General features: G+C 39.7%; 1 long non-coding RNA gene across 1 annotated transcript; it reads left to right on the top strand.

Moving 5' to 3' along the window:
* The first annotated feature begins 310 nt into the window (after positions 1–310).
* Positions 311–10,363, top strand: LOC138853076 (uncharacterized). The gene is made up of 3 exons (XR_011392326.1): positions 311–469; positions 7,176–7,214; positions 9,159–10,363. It is a non-coding gene; the product is annotated as an uncharacterized lncRNA (long non-coding RNA).
* The last annotated feature ends 7,347 nt before the right edge of the window (positions 10,364–17,710 follow it).

The following is a 17,710-nucleotide window of genomic DNA, read 5'->3' as shown; positions in this document are numbered from 1 at the left end:
ACAAGTACACATAAGTACAATAATCATACATAATATAAATATGTGCCCGAAATGCTCAGCATAACAAGGGGCTTTCTATATAGTAGTATGTCACTGATATCAGCTAGGCCTGTATACCATGTATATGTACTTGTAGTAAATAAACATATTATTATAACCCACAAAAAAATCAGAAAAAAGTGACTTATTTCCATTGGGGTCCTATTTCTGGGAATTAAAGTATTCTTGAACGTTAGTGTGTAGGTGAATTTATAACCTTAATGATATACGTGCAGGCGGTAGCCCTCTAACTTAGGTAACTTACTAGCAAGCACAGCCATCACGCAAGCAGGTAAGGAAGGGCGGGCGGGCGGGCGGCTGACAGCAGTGGCTATGTGCCATTCCTCGGTGACATAGGCTGTGTTGCCGCTCTCACATTTTACCCACTGGATTATCTTAGCGGTGGCGCCTGGTCCTGAATACTGCAACGGTAAGAGGATAAACCATCAGCCAGTCACTGTGACTACTTCTGGTGGTATAAAAGCTTAGTGATGCCGTCTGCTGGGCGGTGACAGAATGGTATGGTGCTCGGGGAACACTTGCCACATGCCGCTGGATAGCTGCTAGGTCCTCCATGTTCAAGGGGAAGTGGGTGTTGCTTTGGAGATGTGTTGAAGGTGCGTCTCTGTACGTGTAGTGTGTACGCATGCATCTATACCTGCGTGTGTGCATGCTTACATGCATGTGTATGCGCACGCGCGCGCATGTTCCATGGGTCTGTTGTGTCTTTATTTAGGTCAGCCACATTCAAAACTATTATCATACAAATAATTTGTTATCAGATTTTGGCACTATTTCATGTACAGTGATAGGTATACATAGTGACATTTTATAATGACGACCTAGAATATTGCAGAATTTATCGAAATGATTTCTATCGGGGTTCCTGTCTTATGATTTCGATTCCCGACGAGGGTAGAAACACCGGGCATGTTTCCTTACACCGGTTGCCCATGTTCACCCATCAGTAACAATGGGTACCTGGGCGTTAGTCGACTGGTGTGAGTTGCATCCTTGGACAAAAGTGACCTAATTTGCCCGAAATACTCTGCATAACAAGCGGCTTTCTATGTATACTATAGTAGTATGTCATTGATGTCAGCTAGGCCTGTATACCTTGTACATGTAGAAATAAAATTATTATTATTATTATTTAAACATGTACGTATAATTATTATAAAGCACAGACCATCCTCCTAATAACTATGTCTGACATATGTAGGGTTTGCAGCACATTTCTAAGGTTAGGTTGGGTTACATTACTTGACGGTACGCTACATTACGTTACAACGAAAAAATTAAATATAGGATAAAAGGCAATTAAAACAAAGTGCCCAGCGAACAAACAACAGCACCCACTGCACGCGCCTGATGTTAAACAGTCATATTTCAACTGTTCAAGGCTCCGTCACCACCTACCCATTTCACTTTTACATTACCATGATGTCTGTGGTTAAGAGGACGGACTGATTTATATTAATTTTCCATTACTTCACATGCCATTTCTCAGTTGAACAAGAAAATTTGCCGAATTTCCTAATCCGTCAAATTAATAGGTCGGCTCGACAGAGTAAACTCGAAGGATTTTCAAACTTTTTTGAAATTACGCAATTATTTTTTTTAAATAATTTATTGGAACATTATTAAAGACAAGAAAAACATGACTCAACCTCATTAATACGGAAGCTGGCACAACATATGTATATCTTTACAAAACACGTTTTGTTATCACAGTTCATAATATTTTGTTTAATATGTTCAGCATAGTTTATTGTAATTTTATAGTATAATAAAATATTTTAGAAAAAAAAATCACCGTGTTTGTTGAATTCTGCACTAGTTCAGCCCATCTCTCCCAGTGGCAGATTCCGATGTTGATTGTATAGAGTATGATTAAATTGTCGAGGGCCTGAAGATGGCCAGCGTTGCGTGTCTCAACCTAGGGTGTAACTGTCAAGTTTTGCCGCAGAACTGAACCTCAGCACTCACCAGAGGGAACATCTCTCAGCCGCTCTGGAAACTCAGTGTAATGTATCGATGAAAGTACACGTTTACAGCGCCTGGGGAATTTGTGGTAGTCAGGCTTGATCAGAGAATGAGGGTGGCTCCAAGTCCCCGGATCCAGAGCCCTTCGACAGCATCAAGGCTCACCCCTAAATGGAAACCACTTTTATTGTTTATGCTTTGATATCTTTTACCTTCTTAGATACAGTGAGAATCTATTTGAGATTTGAGATGACTTATGTCATCTCTCACCCTAATCTTGCCACCCTCAACACCATTGTTAACGAGGAGCTGATCAAAATATCGACTTGGATGACAGCCAATAAACTTACGCTTAACACTGACAAAACCTACTATATTATGTTTGGTAGCAGAGCAGGAGATGCACAAATTAACATTAAGATCGACAACACTCTAATTACCAGACATAATGAGGGCAAATTCCTAGGCCTATACCTTGACAACAACCTGAATTTCAGCACCCATATCCAACACATAACCAAAAAAGTATCCAAAACGGTTGGGATCCTCTCCAAGATACGATACTACGTGCCGCAAACTGCCCTTATCACACTATACCATTCACTTATATATCCATACCTCACCTATGCTATTTGTGCTTGGGGATCAACTGCAGCAACACACCTAAAGCCAATAATAACCCAACAAAAAGCTGCAGTAAGAATAATCACTAAATCCCATCCCTGGCAACACCCCTTCCCCACTCTTCATAGATCTAAACTTACTCCCTGTTCAGTACACCCACTTACTATTGTGCAATCTACATTTTCAGGACCTTAAACTCCAATATCAACCTTGACCTAAAACGCTTTCTTGATAGTTGTGACAGAACCCACAGGCATAAAATAACACCAGACACATCTCTACGACATTCCCCGTGTCCGACTAAACCTTTACAAAAATTCAATGTATGTCAAAGGCCCTAAAATCTGGAACACCCTACCTGAGAACTCTAGAACTGCAGACACATTCGTCACCTTCAAAACTACCATTAGAAAACATCTTATCTCCCTGATACACCCCATCAACTAACTACACGAATACCACCTGGTGGTTCACACTTACACTCACTCACCCATTTGACCATAAACAGAAATATTAATCTCAATCTTAAAATAATGAATCCTATGATACTCCAATGCTGAAACTATGTACTGTGCCAAAACAAAAGCATTCACATTGCTAAACTCACGAACTAGTATTTAGTCACTTAGTCATAATACCAACTTACCTCATAATTTGTAATATTTTAAAATAAAGAATTAAACTAAGTCTGCCCGAAATGCCTAGCCATGCTAGGCGTTCTAGTGGTACACTCTGTAATCATTATTTAACTACATGTAAACCACACAACAACCAAATTCTGTAAATTCAACATTGTAATCTTTATAGAGAATAAACTTTGAATTGAATTGAATTGAATTGAATGTAATTATGCAGTAACTACTGGCCAAGAAGTCCTTGTTTTTTTCATTCATTTAAGGGATACTGCCCAGTGTAAAGATTGGACTAACTCCAAAGAATTCCTTCCATGTAACCGTACTTTCAAACCAAATATGGAAACCTCGTCATTAAGCCTGGTGCACAACGCATTTCATATTTCAGTTCTAGCATTTATAAACTTGACAGATTTATAGTCCAGAATATAGTTCATAATTTTAAGGGTCAGGAAAGTTGGTCTACACTGACAGTGATCTATTTCATATTTTGTATAATTGGATCATGTGTCCGGTTTTTTTTTTTTTGTCTGGCTCTTGCCCTGTTCTTTATTTCGCCAGGTTGATAAAATCTGACATTGCAGGGTCGAGACCAGTACTGAACTCAATGGGGTTCAAGTCCTCTTAACATCTACTTTAATAATAATTGTAATAATAATAATAATAATAATAATAATAATAATAATAATAATAATAATAATAATAATAATAATAAATATTTCTACAAGCATATGTACAAGATATACAGGCCTAGCTGACATCAGTGACATACTACTATATAGAAAGCCTCTTGTTATGCTGAGCATTTCGGGCAAATTAGGTTAGTTTTGTCCCAGGATGAGACCCACACCAGTTGACTAACACCCAGGTACCTATTTTATATTGATGGGTGAACAGGGACAGGGACAGGGACATCAGGTGTCTTATGGAAACACGTCCCTAATGTTTTCCAGCCGTACCGGAGATTCGAACTCCGGACCTCAGTGTGCAGTAGCGATCGAGCTACGGGATACCTATCATAGTACCAGCCTGTTAGTGGCCAGGTAATGAGAGATGAAGAGGGTGTTAGTAACCAAGTGAGAAAGCGAGTGGCCAAGTAATGATAGGCGAGGAGGATGTGGGTAACCAGGTGAGAGATTGACCAGGTAATGGTAGATGAAAATGTCCGTAACCGGGTGAGTGTGAGTGTGAGTGACCATGTAAGGAAGGTGTTGGTAACCAGATAAGAGAGTGAATGACCAGGTTAATGTAGGTGAGTGGAGTGGGGATAACCAGGTGAGGCCAGGTGTAGGAGCAACATGGATAACTTGGTTAACTGAGTGTGACCTCGGCCACCATCAGGGACGACGCTAAAGTGTCGTAATTCTTCTTTATTGCTACCTTGACCTGGCCTGGGTGTTGGTAAGGGGGTAAGAGGGAGGAGGTAGGGATGGCTCCCACCTGATGACCCTTTAACTTTCACGCAGGTCCACTTAAAACATGGCAGCTTACTGAAAATGGCAGAAATATTTTAAAATTTATAAGTTGTTATTTATACAAGATAGAAGTGAAATAATATCTAAGTATATTAATATTAAAGGACTAGATGATAATATATTGCATAAGATCATAATCACAAGCTACACGATTCTTAAAAAGGATCACAATCACTAGCTGCATAATTCTTAAAAGATGATCACAGTCACTAGCTACATGATTAAGAGGATCACAGTCACTAGCTACACGATTCTTTAAAAGGATCACTGTCAGCAGCGACAAGGCTCTTAAACAAACACAAAACAGAACTAGTCCCTCTGATTCGATAAACTATTTCCAAGCGTTCCTCAAGAATGCAACAACAATAGCAGCAGCAACGGTGCTGCAAGAATAGAAAAAAAAACACGAGTTTGTAGCAACATTATTTGTTGCAGAAGCGGAAATTGCAGAAATAGGAGGCATAACAGCAGCAGAAACGCAATTTGGAGCAGTAACAGCCTGAACAGAAACAGTAAAAACAGCAGCAACATTATAGTACCAGCGGTAACAGCCATCACTCATCACAACCACCACCCACTACTCACCACAACGAATACTCATCACAACCCCTGTGCAACCACAACTCACCACAAGCACTACCCATCACAAGCATTAATCACCACAGCCAACCACTCACCACAACCATGCTACTTACCACAACCACCACCTCATCATCACCACCATTCATTTTTTTGGAATTCAGGGGTCACACGAGACAAAGTGTAGTGGAGCGCAAGACACCTGCCACACTTGTGGCTGACATTCTACTCAAGGATGTTATCGTATAAACATAATGCCCCAAATTGAAGCACAAACGTCGTTTCTATGTGTAAAACATCGTAATTATTACTAGACGTGAGCACTTTCCTGTCTACTCCAGCAGGCGACAATTGCACTACACGCCTAGCTTGAGAACAAGTGTAGGTCAAGGGTAGGGTCATTCACAAGGTCAGGCTGAGTGAAAAACTACAAGGAAAAGACGAGAAGGGAAGAGTGACAGTAGGGAATGAAACTTTTTATAATAAAATTAGGTTGATTGGAAGTGTGGTGCTTCCCTATTCTGTATGTGAGGTATGCAATGGAAACACTATTTTGAGCTTCCATATTCAGTCACCCAGGATAGGTTTCCTATGGCAAGTAATAAAATCTCTGTCTGAGCTGAGAGATTTTATTACTGAGGCAATGAGAATATCAAGTATTCCACTATGGGTTCAGTAGCCCTGTTATAATAACTTGGTATTACTGTTTTTGAAGATGGTCTATCGTACACACAAGGAAAGGATATTTTTTATCATTAGTTACACAGATGCCTGTTATTTCAACGCTGAATATTTTTAACGGGTACCGGAGTTTTCTTAATCACAGAAGAGTGTTTTCATATACAGGATATGACATCCCAGAAGGACTGGAGATTTCTAAAAAAAAAAAAATTCATAAAGTGAACCCATAACAGTCAAATAATACACGGATACCTATTTTGTGCTGGGAGGTGGGCAGGGGTAGCAAGAGTATAAAGAAATTTTCCCATATATTTCTCCGTGACAGAATCGAACCCGGGATCTTGAGATTGTAAGTTGAATGCTCTCACCAGTAAAGTATACAGCACCCCGTGAAAATAATTTTTAATGAGTTTATTATTGAGGAAAACTATGCACCAGGGGTGAAACAGGTGACTTTTCCTTGTATTCTATATGAAAAAAATTCCCTGCTTGAATATTTGTGCAATGATTATTGTGTTGGGTGTGAACCATTAATATTTCTCTGCTTTGTCATGATAATGGAAAGAGTAAGAGGCGGGATGAAGGAAAGTAGAGGAAGAGAGAAGTGTACAAGTAGTTTTCTGTTTTTAGTATTCAGCATTTTAGTATACTTTTATTTATATTGTTTTATTCTTACCTAACTCACCCATCAGAGGTGGGTGAGAGCTTGTGATCCAAGGAATTGGAATAGTTCCTGTTAAATTCTTGGGGAACGCAGAACCCGTAGTGGTCACGCAGTGCCAGATGAATGGGAGACAATCAGATTCGCTTAAAGTCAAGGAAGAATAGTTCCAATTCTTTGAATCAAGAGCCCTTCACCGACATCAAGGCACCTTCCTTGATGGTAGTGAAATTATCGTAAAGTGTTATATTGGGAATTATAACCTTGGTTGCTACATGAATACTTGATACTGAGGACAGTGGAAATTAAGGTACTAATAGTAGGGAATCATTTTAACACGTTTCGTCCAAGACTGGTCGTTATCACGTATGTACTTTATGAAGTACATGCTTCATAAAGTTTATACTTGTAAAGCCTAGCCATGGGCGAAACGTGTCTTTATTTCCACTTGTCGGTTTTTGCCATTGTTTACCTACTGAGGAGTGTTGTGTGTTGCAGGTGATGGCGTCACCGAGGGCCTGAGGTGCTACCTTCAAGGTAACAGTAATTACAACCCATTAATTTACATGCATAACGCACGCTCATAGACAGTGTAACACAAAGATCGTTTGAAAAATTACAAAAAAAAAAAAAAACAGACACCTAATAATCTGACACACTCTGAATTCTAGAGTGCGGCACTCCATATTATACGACAGTTCATTTCTGACGACTGATGGTGTTTGTTAATTTTACTCGCTGAGAAGCACAGAGTGATGAGGCTCAGCATCACCCATAGTGCAGATGAAATTTGCATGAAATTCACTGAGTATCTGGCAGATTCTCTGTTATACCACTTAGCGATTATTATAATTATTGAGGGGAAGCGCTAAACCTGTAGGGGTCATACAGCACCTGGATGATGGGAGACAATCACATTCAGTCCAAGGAAGGGAAGGGACACGTTCAGTTCCTCGGACCAGGAACTCCTCACCAGCATCAAGAAGCCTACCTTGATGCTTGACCAAAAAATGTTTTCGCCAAAAACCCGCACTCATGGTATCATTGTGAATGTTTTGTCAATGATTCGACAGTGGCCCAGGACGGACCAAAGCGTCATTCTAACGTTTCTTTTCAAGTTCGGGTTTTTGGTTAATTATTCCAGCCACGGAATTGTTGCTTTTTTTCTAAATGAAGTTCTCCTTATTCTGCATGAATTTAAGTTTCTTGTTTGAATATATAGTGCAGTGAATGTTGTATTGGCAGTGAATTATTGATGCTCACTATTTTCTATAATTACAGAAAAAATATATATTTACCACCATTTTTTATATAGTTGTTTGAACTCTAACTTCCCAAGAAAAGGTACCATCAGAAATTTAATGAAATGAATATAGTAGGCAAGTACCGTGAGGACGTACACTTTAGTCAGCCAAGAAAACATAAAACATTAGTACTTCTAGGCTATTATTTGCACAAGGTTTAGCGCCTGTTTTGGTTTTATTATTATTGTTACTGTATGCAAAAGAAATGTACCACTAAGTCATTTCAACCAATATACGATCCGTCTCACCTAGGGGCAAACCTGAACACCCCTCGTTTCCCAGGTGCTGCATCACATATTCGGACTTAACGCATCCCCATAAATACTGTATACTGTACAAATATTGCCTTCTTGTTATTTGTTCTGCACCCCGAGCAAACTGGCTTTCAAATAGAGCGTTCGTTTTCGCACATTTTGCAATGCACAGATTTCTGCACGATCTCAACAGCTACAAAACAAGTATATATTAATTTAAGGTTAGATTAACATTGCTTAATCTACCTTTCATTTACACATTATTAACCTCCGATAACAAAATAGCATTGCGAGTGGCTGGTGACGGGAGGTGTGGACAAGTTAAAATATTTTGTTACACCTACTTGCGTAAAATATTTTTTTTTCTACTCGACTAATGTCTAGCGATGTAGATCTTTCAGAAATAACCTTTACGTACTCTATATGACAGTTACATGATGTGAACAACCTTGCTTACTCAGTACGAGAGTTGCATGGTAGAAGCAACCTTATCTACTTCATATGATAGTTTTTTGGCGGGAATAACTTACTCTGTGATAGCTACTTGATGGAAGTAACCTTACCTACTCTCTATAATAAGAACATAGTGAAACATGTCATATTTCATTACACATGATGAGCTTTTTGCATCAGTTGATGAAATCTGTTAGCCCGAGTTAGGAGACTTGTGTAGGGGACGAGGATATTGTTAAGCAATCCATTATGAATTCAGTAGGCACGACAGCTTCAAAAGTATTCTCCTAAGCGCTGTATGACTCCCTATAGCTTTGGTGCTCCCCCACGAATGTAGTACCAAGGGTACCTACCTCCTTAGCTAAGTGGAGGTGACGGGCGGGGAGGCGGGTGTCAGCAGGCCGCCCACACACCTGCCACCACCTACTAGACAGATAAATTACAAGTGCTGTTGTTTTTGTTACCCTCAGGCTGTGTGTGTGTGTGTTGAGGATGAAGGAGTGCTGTTTCTCACCAGGGGACGAAACATTACATGAAGAGTGCGCAATATGTATGGTCAAGGGCATTCAAATGTGTCATGGTTAATTTTAAGCATTAATAATTTCTTTCCTCTCAGAATTATTTTAACGCTGGCTTCATACATTTTGTAAAATACGTGTTATATCGATACATTATAATAAATGATGTTTAAGCAAAATATTACAGATTAGCATTAATAACTAATGCAATAATACCCATAACAAAAGGCGCAACGAAACTACTTGAACGAAAGATGATCCACGTTAAAAAAGAAGAGAATCAAGAATGAGTTTGCAATGCTGTTACACGAGACACAACACACGTACCTTATATAACTGAAGTGTAGGTAATGAAGAGATAGCAGAGGAAAATTGCAAGGTTTCTCTAATCCGTATCGATGTGTGAAGCTTCATACCATTTTGTCTCTCCCTCTAATATACGTAAGATGCTTGACAATTATAATAATAATAATAATAATAATAATAATAATAATAATAATAATAATAATAATAATAATAATAAATATTAGAAGATCGAAGTTGTACTTCCAGACTAACGCTGGAGACTGGAATCAGAAACAAGGAAAGGCTGAGCGAGTTTATGTCTCTGTTAAAAGAAGAAATATGATTACGACATCCATAGTATCTTGGGGCATTAACGGAATAAACAAGGACAGACTGAATATGGGACAAAGGTGCACACTGAGCACCCAGCTGAGTATGATACTTTAGAAAAACTTAGTGTTGATGTAGCAAAGAAATAGGAATTAAAAGGTGAATGAAATGACAAAGTTACAACGACATCAACCAGTCGTAAAGAGGAAGACTAGTGGTCGATCTTAGCAAACTGAGCTAATTACACAGACAGGCGAGCACCTGTGCATCGAGCCAGTAAAGACTGCCTCGGTACTGTACAGGAGGCAGGAGGGGGGAACGCTGCAAATATATCATACATATTGCTATGTTGGAGTATCTATAGTGATATCATCAGTTATTACCGTTATATACCTATCAAAATCATGTACTTAATGCACACATTGCAAACATATAATAGAACAGCCTGTAAAAGCCATCAGTAAATGTAACCTGAAATTAAGCTTACCGTATCGGTCGGGTGGAGTGGGACCTGGAGGTGGACGACCCGAGCAAGGCTTTCTTACTACCATCGCTTATCACCCACACCACCACTATCACCCACTACCCCCGCTGCTAGATACATATATATGTATATATATATATATATATATATATATATATATATATATATATATATATATATATATATATATATATATATATATATATATATATATATATATATATATATATATATATATATATATATATATATATATATATATATATATATATATATATATATAAGAGCAGAACTCTACAAACTGGTCACGTTTATGAGAGGGGTGGGAGGAGTGGAACATGAATGGGAAAATTATATAAGTGGATAACGTAGTGTGCTGCTGCTGCTGCTGCTGCTGCTCGGTGGTGGGCGATATGGTCTATCTTCTGTTACAAGACGGATGATGGTCTCTGATCCTTCTCTTGGCATAAATTAGAATTCCAACATCGACCGCAATCAGGAAAATTTTCAGATTGTTTTGATGAGAAGTTTCGTAGCTGTAGTCTCCTAGTAAGCATTAACGGGTTCTCTTTTCCTCTGTTTATTTAGACAGCCACACTGGGTAAGTTATGGTATAGGATACCGACACAATGGTAGACCCAAATACAATTATAGAGAATCCATTTTTCGCCATTTTGCCTACGGTGTTGGCTATATCGTCAGAAACATCTGTTTACGACCTGATCAAGGCCACCGTATGGCTACAATTTCATAAAAAAAAAGGATTCTCTATAACTGCATTTGTGTATAGCACAGACGGCTACACTGATGGCCCACACGTAGTTTCAGTGTTGCGTGGTGTACGTAGCATCTGGACACTTGTGGTGGTGCATTGCTACCAACCCTGCCGCCTCCCGCCGCGCCTCTATTGATTACGTCTTATTCTCTTGTATCTTGCCCGTTTTTCCTGGGAACTCCAGGTCACGTCTTCCGCTTTTCCTTACTCTCTAAAACAATTTTCTGCTCCTATGCTCTTAAAGAACGTTTGATTTTACAGTAATTAAAGACTTGTTTACATAAGAATTTTGCATTATTATTATTGCATTTGTGGGAAGTGATAAAACTTTGTAAGTCATTCCACGTAAGGAATGGTTCATGAAGGCTCGATACTCCGTCCACTAACTGCGTGACTAATAACCATAATTACCTGGCCCCGCATATATCGAGAAACTATATACAAAACACTCTGTTTTCTACGTGTGAAACATCTTTTAGGTGTATCTAAATATAAAAACGTAAACATTAATGGAATGTTCTTTATATTTTATATCCCACCACCAATAGATACTACAAACAGTTACTAGGTGATTCAGAATGCCTAAGAGTATATACGCTGTACCTAGAGTGATTTTTTCATTGCATAGTAAAGTTGCATAATTCGTCATCTGCTTGAATAGTGTGGGAGGAGAGTGGTGATGGACACGGCTGCTTGCCAGTAGTGGAAGGGCAGAGCTGGAGTCATGTGACCACGCAGATCAGCTGATCGTGGCCGCTCAGATCACTTGATTGTGGCACTTGCAGATCAGCTGATTGTGGCACTTGCAGATCAGCTGATTGTGGCACTTGCAGATCAGCTGATTGTGGCACTTGCAGATCAGCTGATTGTGGCACTTGCAGATCAGCTGATTGTGGCACTTGCAGATCAGCTGATCTTAGCATGCACCAATCAGCTGATCGTTGCGAGCGCAGATCAGTTGATCTTGGCGCGCGCAAATCAGCTGATTGTGGCGCGCGCAGATCAGCTGATGGCGGAGTGCGTGGATCAGCTGATTGTGGCACGCGTGGCGCCTCAGTGTGTACACGACACAGGGTTCAACTATACATACAGGGATAAATATACATACAGATGGCTAGATATGTGCTTAATATCCAAATTAGGTCAAACGGGTCGAACTGTCCTGTAAAACATAATTTCGAGGCGATATTATTTTGTACATTGATATGCTTTTTTGGCATACAAATTTTAATTTGCCGGGAAAGTAAGTGAAAATACATATGTATAACTGGGTATTGGGGAATCAAAATACAAATAATAAAATGCAGAAAGGAAGCACAGGTAAAAGTTATGGAACTTGGAAACTGGTTAATAATAATAATAATAATAATAATAATAATAATAATAATAATAATAATAATAATAATAATAATAATAATTATTATTATTATTATTATTATTATTATTATTATTATTATTATTATTATTATTATCTTTATTTCTACAAGTTCATGTACAATGTATGCAGGCCTAGCTGATATCAATGACATACTATTATATAGAAAGTCCCTCGTTATGCAGAGCATTTCGGGCAAATTAGGCTAGTTTCGTCCCAGGATGCGGCCCACGTCAGTAGACTATCATCAAGTTACCTATTTTACTGACGGGTGAACATGGACAGCAAGTGCCTTAAGGAAACACGTCCCAATGTTTCCACCTGTGCCGGTGATCGACCCCCGGACCTCAGTATGTGAGCTGAGTGCGCTAGCAATCGAGCTACGGAATGCCTAAAATTTTAATAAAGTAAGAGAGCAATTAAAAGGAGGAATTTATTAATTAAAGTTGCATAAGGACGCTATAGTAGTGTGAGCTGGACCTCCCGCCTCGCTTCTCTCCTCTCCACCCATCACCTTTCCCCCCCCCCTCATCCTCCTCCTCCTCCCATGCATCATCCCCTTTCCCTTCCTCACCCTCCTTCTCTCCCTGACCCCCCACCCCTTCCTCATGCCCTCTCCACTCCCTCCCGAGGGTCGCCTTAAAGGTGAAGGAGGCGGCGGCAACGGCCCTGCTGAAACAGAATCTATATACTTGTCTGAAGCTCAGCCACACATAATATAGCTTAACAGACTTAACATACTTCATGAGTAAAGTATAGTATAACGTAAAATCTTCGCTATCGCTGAAACCTACTCTCGATATGACGAAAAATTAAACCCAATATGCATGAAATTTAAAAAATCTACTATACCGCTGAAACTGTAACGCCAGAAATGATTTAAAAAATGTTTTATTAAAACAAACATAATCATAGCTACTTGTGTGTTGAGAATCCTTAGTGAAATTATAATGTGGTTATTAAGTCTGCAATATTCATTTAATATGCGTACTCTGAGGCGTTGTGTGTGACTGAGTATTAATAAATGACTATGAAGAGGCTCGGTTAATAACTTGAGGATCATAACACTGGAGAGAATAGACGTAAGCTTACCAAGCTCAAAGCCTTAACAGGATATACACGTTTACTAGAGAAAAAGACTGAATGAATGTGTACTCGCCGATTTGTTTGAAGGGTCGATTCATAACTTCTGGTCCAGTGTCTTAAACTATTTTGACTATCATTGCTGTAATCCTTTCATTTACTTTTATGACTGGCATTGCTGAGACTACTGATTCTGTAGATGTTGTTTATATATTTGGTGGTGTTTAGTGTTAATTCAAGGTAGTGGGTGCTTGTATTGCAATGAATATCAATCATAGTCATGGCATCGCTGTGATCAAATCAATAATGTACAAGCAAATAATTAGATGATGCGCTGCTATAAAAATAATAATAATATATAAAAATAATAATAATAATATATCTGGTAGTTAAAAGCATCTTAAACAGAAAAAGAAAAATACTAGGCCTTATGCCTGTTCTTTACTGGAGGATGGAGGCTCCACAAACTGCCGTGGAGAGTGGAAGCTCCACAAACACTGCCCTGGAGGGTGAGGCGCCACAAACACTGCCTTGGAGGGTAAAGGCGCCATTCGGATCAACGTGTTTTCCCGTTTTTCCTATTACGCAAAACTTAGAATGCCTTGCTCTTCAGCCCCTATATTTTTCTCGGCATACAATTGCTATTTTGTATCCCTAAGTGGCATGAGTTAAAGCATGGTAATTAGCTTGGGTTTAATTTCTTCCGTAAAGACAAAACAAGAAAAGTTTAATGAGAAACTAAAGGGTGGGTTGTCTATTTTGCGATTTAAGTGATTTTACAAACAATAGAATACTTTCTTCAGATTACTAACCCCGGAGGGTTAATAATCCATAAAAGTCAAGCACTGTGACTTATTTTCATTGAGTCCTTAGGTTTTCTCTAGGATGCAAGTATAAGGAAGCTTGTCCATATATCTCAATTTGTCTGTTAAGAGCCACTTTAGTATCTTGTCCGTCGAAATCATGTCTTCATTGATCATTTTTCTGAAGTCGTATAGAAAGAGATGAGATTCTATGGTTTAGTTCCCTTATTTCTGAGATATGACTAGTTGCAAAAATCATAAAATTCTTGACCTTTTGAACATGCTTGATCAAGTTTGTGTCCTCAAGCAGGCGCTGCCTAGTCTGAGGCTTTCATTTTTATTCCCAGAAGGCAGTACACCTGCCTTACAGTATGCCGCCTAGGCTTGGCGGTTAAGTGCATTACCAGCGATGTGAAAAAAGATACTTGTATACATCTGACAGTTCAGGACATTCAGTAAAGTAAATGTTTCGCCACGAGTCGCTTCTTCAGTCGCCACTCGTGTTGTAACGTTTCCTTTAATATACGTATGTATGTGCTTAAATGTACATACCGTGTTTTACGGCGAACAAGACGTCCCGGTGTCTAGAAGACCCTTCCCCTCCTAATTGTAATTGGCTGAATTTTGAAAAAAAAAATAAATAAACGGTACTTCGGCCTCCCAGACGCTGGGTAAGTTTTCGAGACTTATTTTCGGAAAGAAAAATAGCGTCTTCGACGCCGTAAAATAAGGTAAATATCTTTTTCCACATCTTGTCGGTATCACCATATCATATACTCTCACCAGTGATACTTTCGGTCTGATATTTACTCTCCCAGATCGTTTTCCATTACACAGCTGCAGCTCTTGCTCCATGACTTATAATACTGTATAATTTGTGTTCGCCCAGACTGCACTGCCACTGATATCCTTCCTCCTCGATCTCCTTGACGTATTTATTTTGGCTATTCTTTAGTACACACCCGTTCGATCTTTCTAGTAACCTGTCCATGTCTTTCTGCAGTGAGTACGTATCCCTGAGAAAATAATAACCTAGTTGAGATAACCACATCCGCCCTGATCGGTAAAACGACGCTGGTACATCATCTAGAATACCTGTGCAGCATACTCTTCATGGCGATCTGTATGAAACTGGTGTGGATTAGTTGGTGGGATGACGAGCTGCAAATCCTCCAGCTAAAGTGACAGTTACATTTCTTACTTGGAAGGAATGATCCCAAATCTGCACACAGAAATCACTCCCTACGAAAGTAAAAGACTGGGCAGGCGATACAAAATGCCCCCAATAAAAAGTAGGGGCGCCATTGGTACACTAAGGGAAAACACCATAAGTGTCCGGGGCCCAAGACTGTTCAACAGCCTCCCATCAAGCATTAGGGGAATTGCCAATAAACCCCTGGCTGCCTTCAAGAGAGAGCTGGACAGATACCTAAAGTCAGTGCCGGATCAGCCGGGCTGTGGCTCGTACGTTGGACTGCGTGCGGCCAGCAGTAACAGCCTAGTTGATCAGGCCCTGATCCATCGGGAGGCCTGGTCATGGACCGGGCCGCGGGGGCGTTGATCCCGGAATAACCTCCAGGTATCCAGGTGGTCGAGATTGCAAGATGAAGAACACATCCTTCCCCCTCAAATACATCTGCGTCTCTGTGTTATAATTTGACTTCCAAATAAGTTATTCGGCTTCCTTAGACATAATTTATTTGTAGGAGAATCCAAGTGTAATTAAGCACTTGCCAGTAAGGAGGTAAAATACACAGGTCGACAGTCATTCTTAATCCATCTGTTTCTAAGTCTGCGTCGTGGTTCATTAAATTGGACATCAAAGATGCTGCTCTTAAAATAACTTTCTACATATAGGAGGTTCATTAACTTCTCTCTTCCATCCCTTTAGTGGTGGGTGAGATATTACGAGTCACGTGACGGCTGGAAAGTGGGTGAGGGAGGATGAGGGTGGAGAGGGAGAGGAATGGGGGATCACAGCCTCACTACCATCAGCGCTGCGCTGTGGAGATACAGCAGCAAGAGCAGCCCCGCCCCCGTCTGGCAGTGAGGGTGGTGGCGCTGCTGCTGGAGGTCCAGCGGCCGCCCTCGACCCTCACAGATGGTGTGAGGGGCGGCGGTGGTAGTGGTGGTGATCTTGGCTCCTGCTGGTGGTGGTGGTGGTGACTTTATCCTCCTACTGAACCACGTCTTCATACTTAACTGGTGATCTACGTCAAAGGTAACGATTCATGTTTTTAATGCCAGACGTTCCTTATGTTCCAACTTAATGCTACATATATTGTAATTTACAGTTGTTATTACTAAATACTTCTCATGATCTAACTTCATAATAAAGTTAATATGCCAGTTGCGGGAGCGAGCGAGATGATGTATCAGCGTGTTGGGGTGATGCTGCATCCAGAGCCTCCACATCTTTCATTGCGTCCACTTTCATGTTTGCAATACAGTTCATGACTATATTAGCCTTATTATATATATGTGTATATATATATATATATATATATATATATATATATATATATATATATATATATATATATATATATATATATATATATATATATACATATACGTATATATATATATATGTACATATGTTCCCGGACACTTAAATCGTGCAGGTTGCAACATTGAAAAAAATTCACGTGAGCCAGCTGGTTGGTGGGATTGTCACTGGTGGTGTGGGTGAAGCCTCGTACCTGGCCACGTGTCCTGCTCCAGCCCCTCATCTTACCAATGAATTAAACAATGGTAGTGTATCCAGTTCTCCGTGTGAGTGCCCCCTGACAGAGTATTGCCGGTTGTCTTGCTCTCTAATTAAGGTCTTGTTACGTCTTCTTGCAAACATTGGATACTACGTCTTTTAGCGAACGGGAGATCAAGCCTTCAGTACACCTTGCTCTGGATGACCCACATGGTTTTAGCACCTCACATATAATAATCCAAATATCATCATCCTACCAGTAAAAATATCCTGATAAATACAAACGCATTTTCACAAAACGCTTCCGGCTCTTGATAAATGTTCTACCCCTAAATAAATGTAACCTTCTCATGTATTACTGTCATATCCACAGTACATGTGTCCAGGCACATGTTTACGACTCACTGTAAATGTGGCCTGCTCAATGCTAAAGCTCATAATCAATGTTAACGTGCCTTACTCCCATGTATGTTTCCTCACTATAAACGTTCAGTTCCATGTGTGTGTGTCCCACTCATTACAATCGTGTCCTATGCCACCAAACCTGTAAAAAAGTCGTCTGATTTTAAAACAGTTGTATCCTGTACTTTCTGGAATTATTATTTTTAATTTCAAATTATTTTGGTCTCTGTGAGTATATCTTATTGTAAACGTGTCTTGTC

Source organism: Cherax quadricarinatus, chromosome 22 (genome assembly GCF_038502225.1).
Source record: "Cherax quadricarinatus isolate ZL_2023a chromosome 22, ASM3850222v1, whole genome shotgun sequence".
NCBI lineage: Eukaryota > Metazoa > Arthropoda > Malacostraca > Decapoda > Parastacidae > Cherax > Cherax quadricarinatus.
The sequence above is the reverse complement of the archived record's forward strand: the minus strand, read 5'-3'. Positions and strand labels throughout refer to the sequence as shown.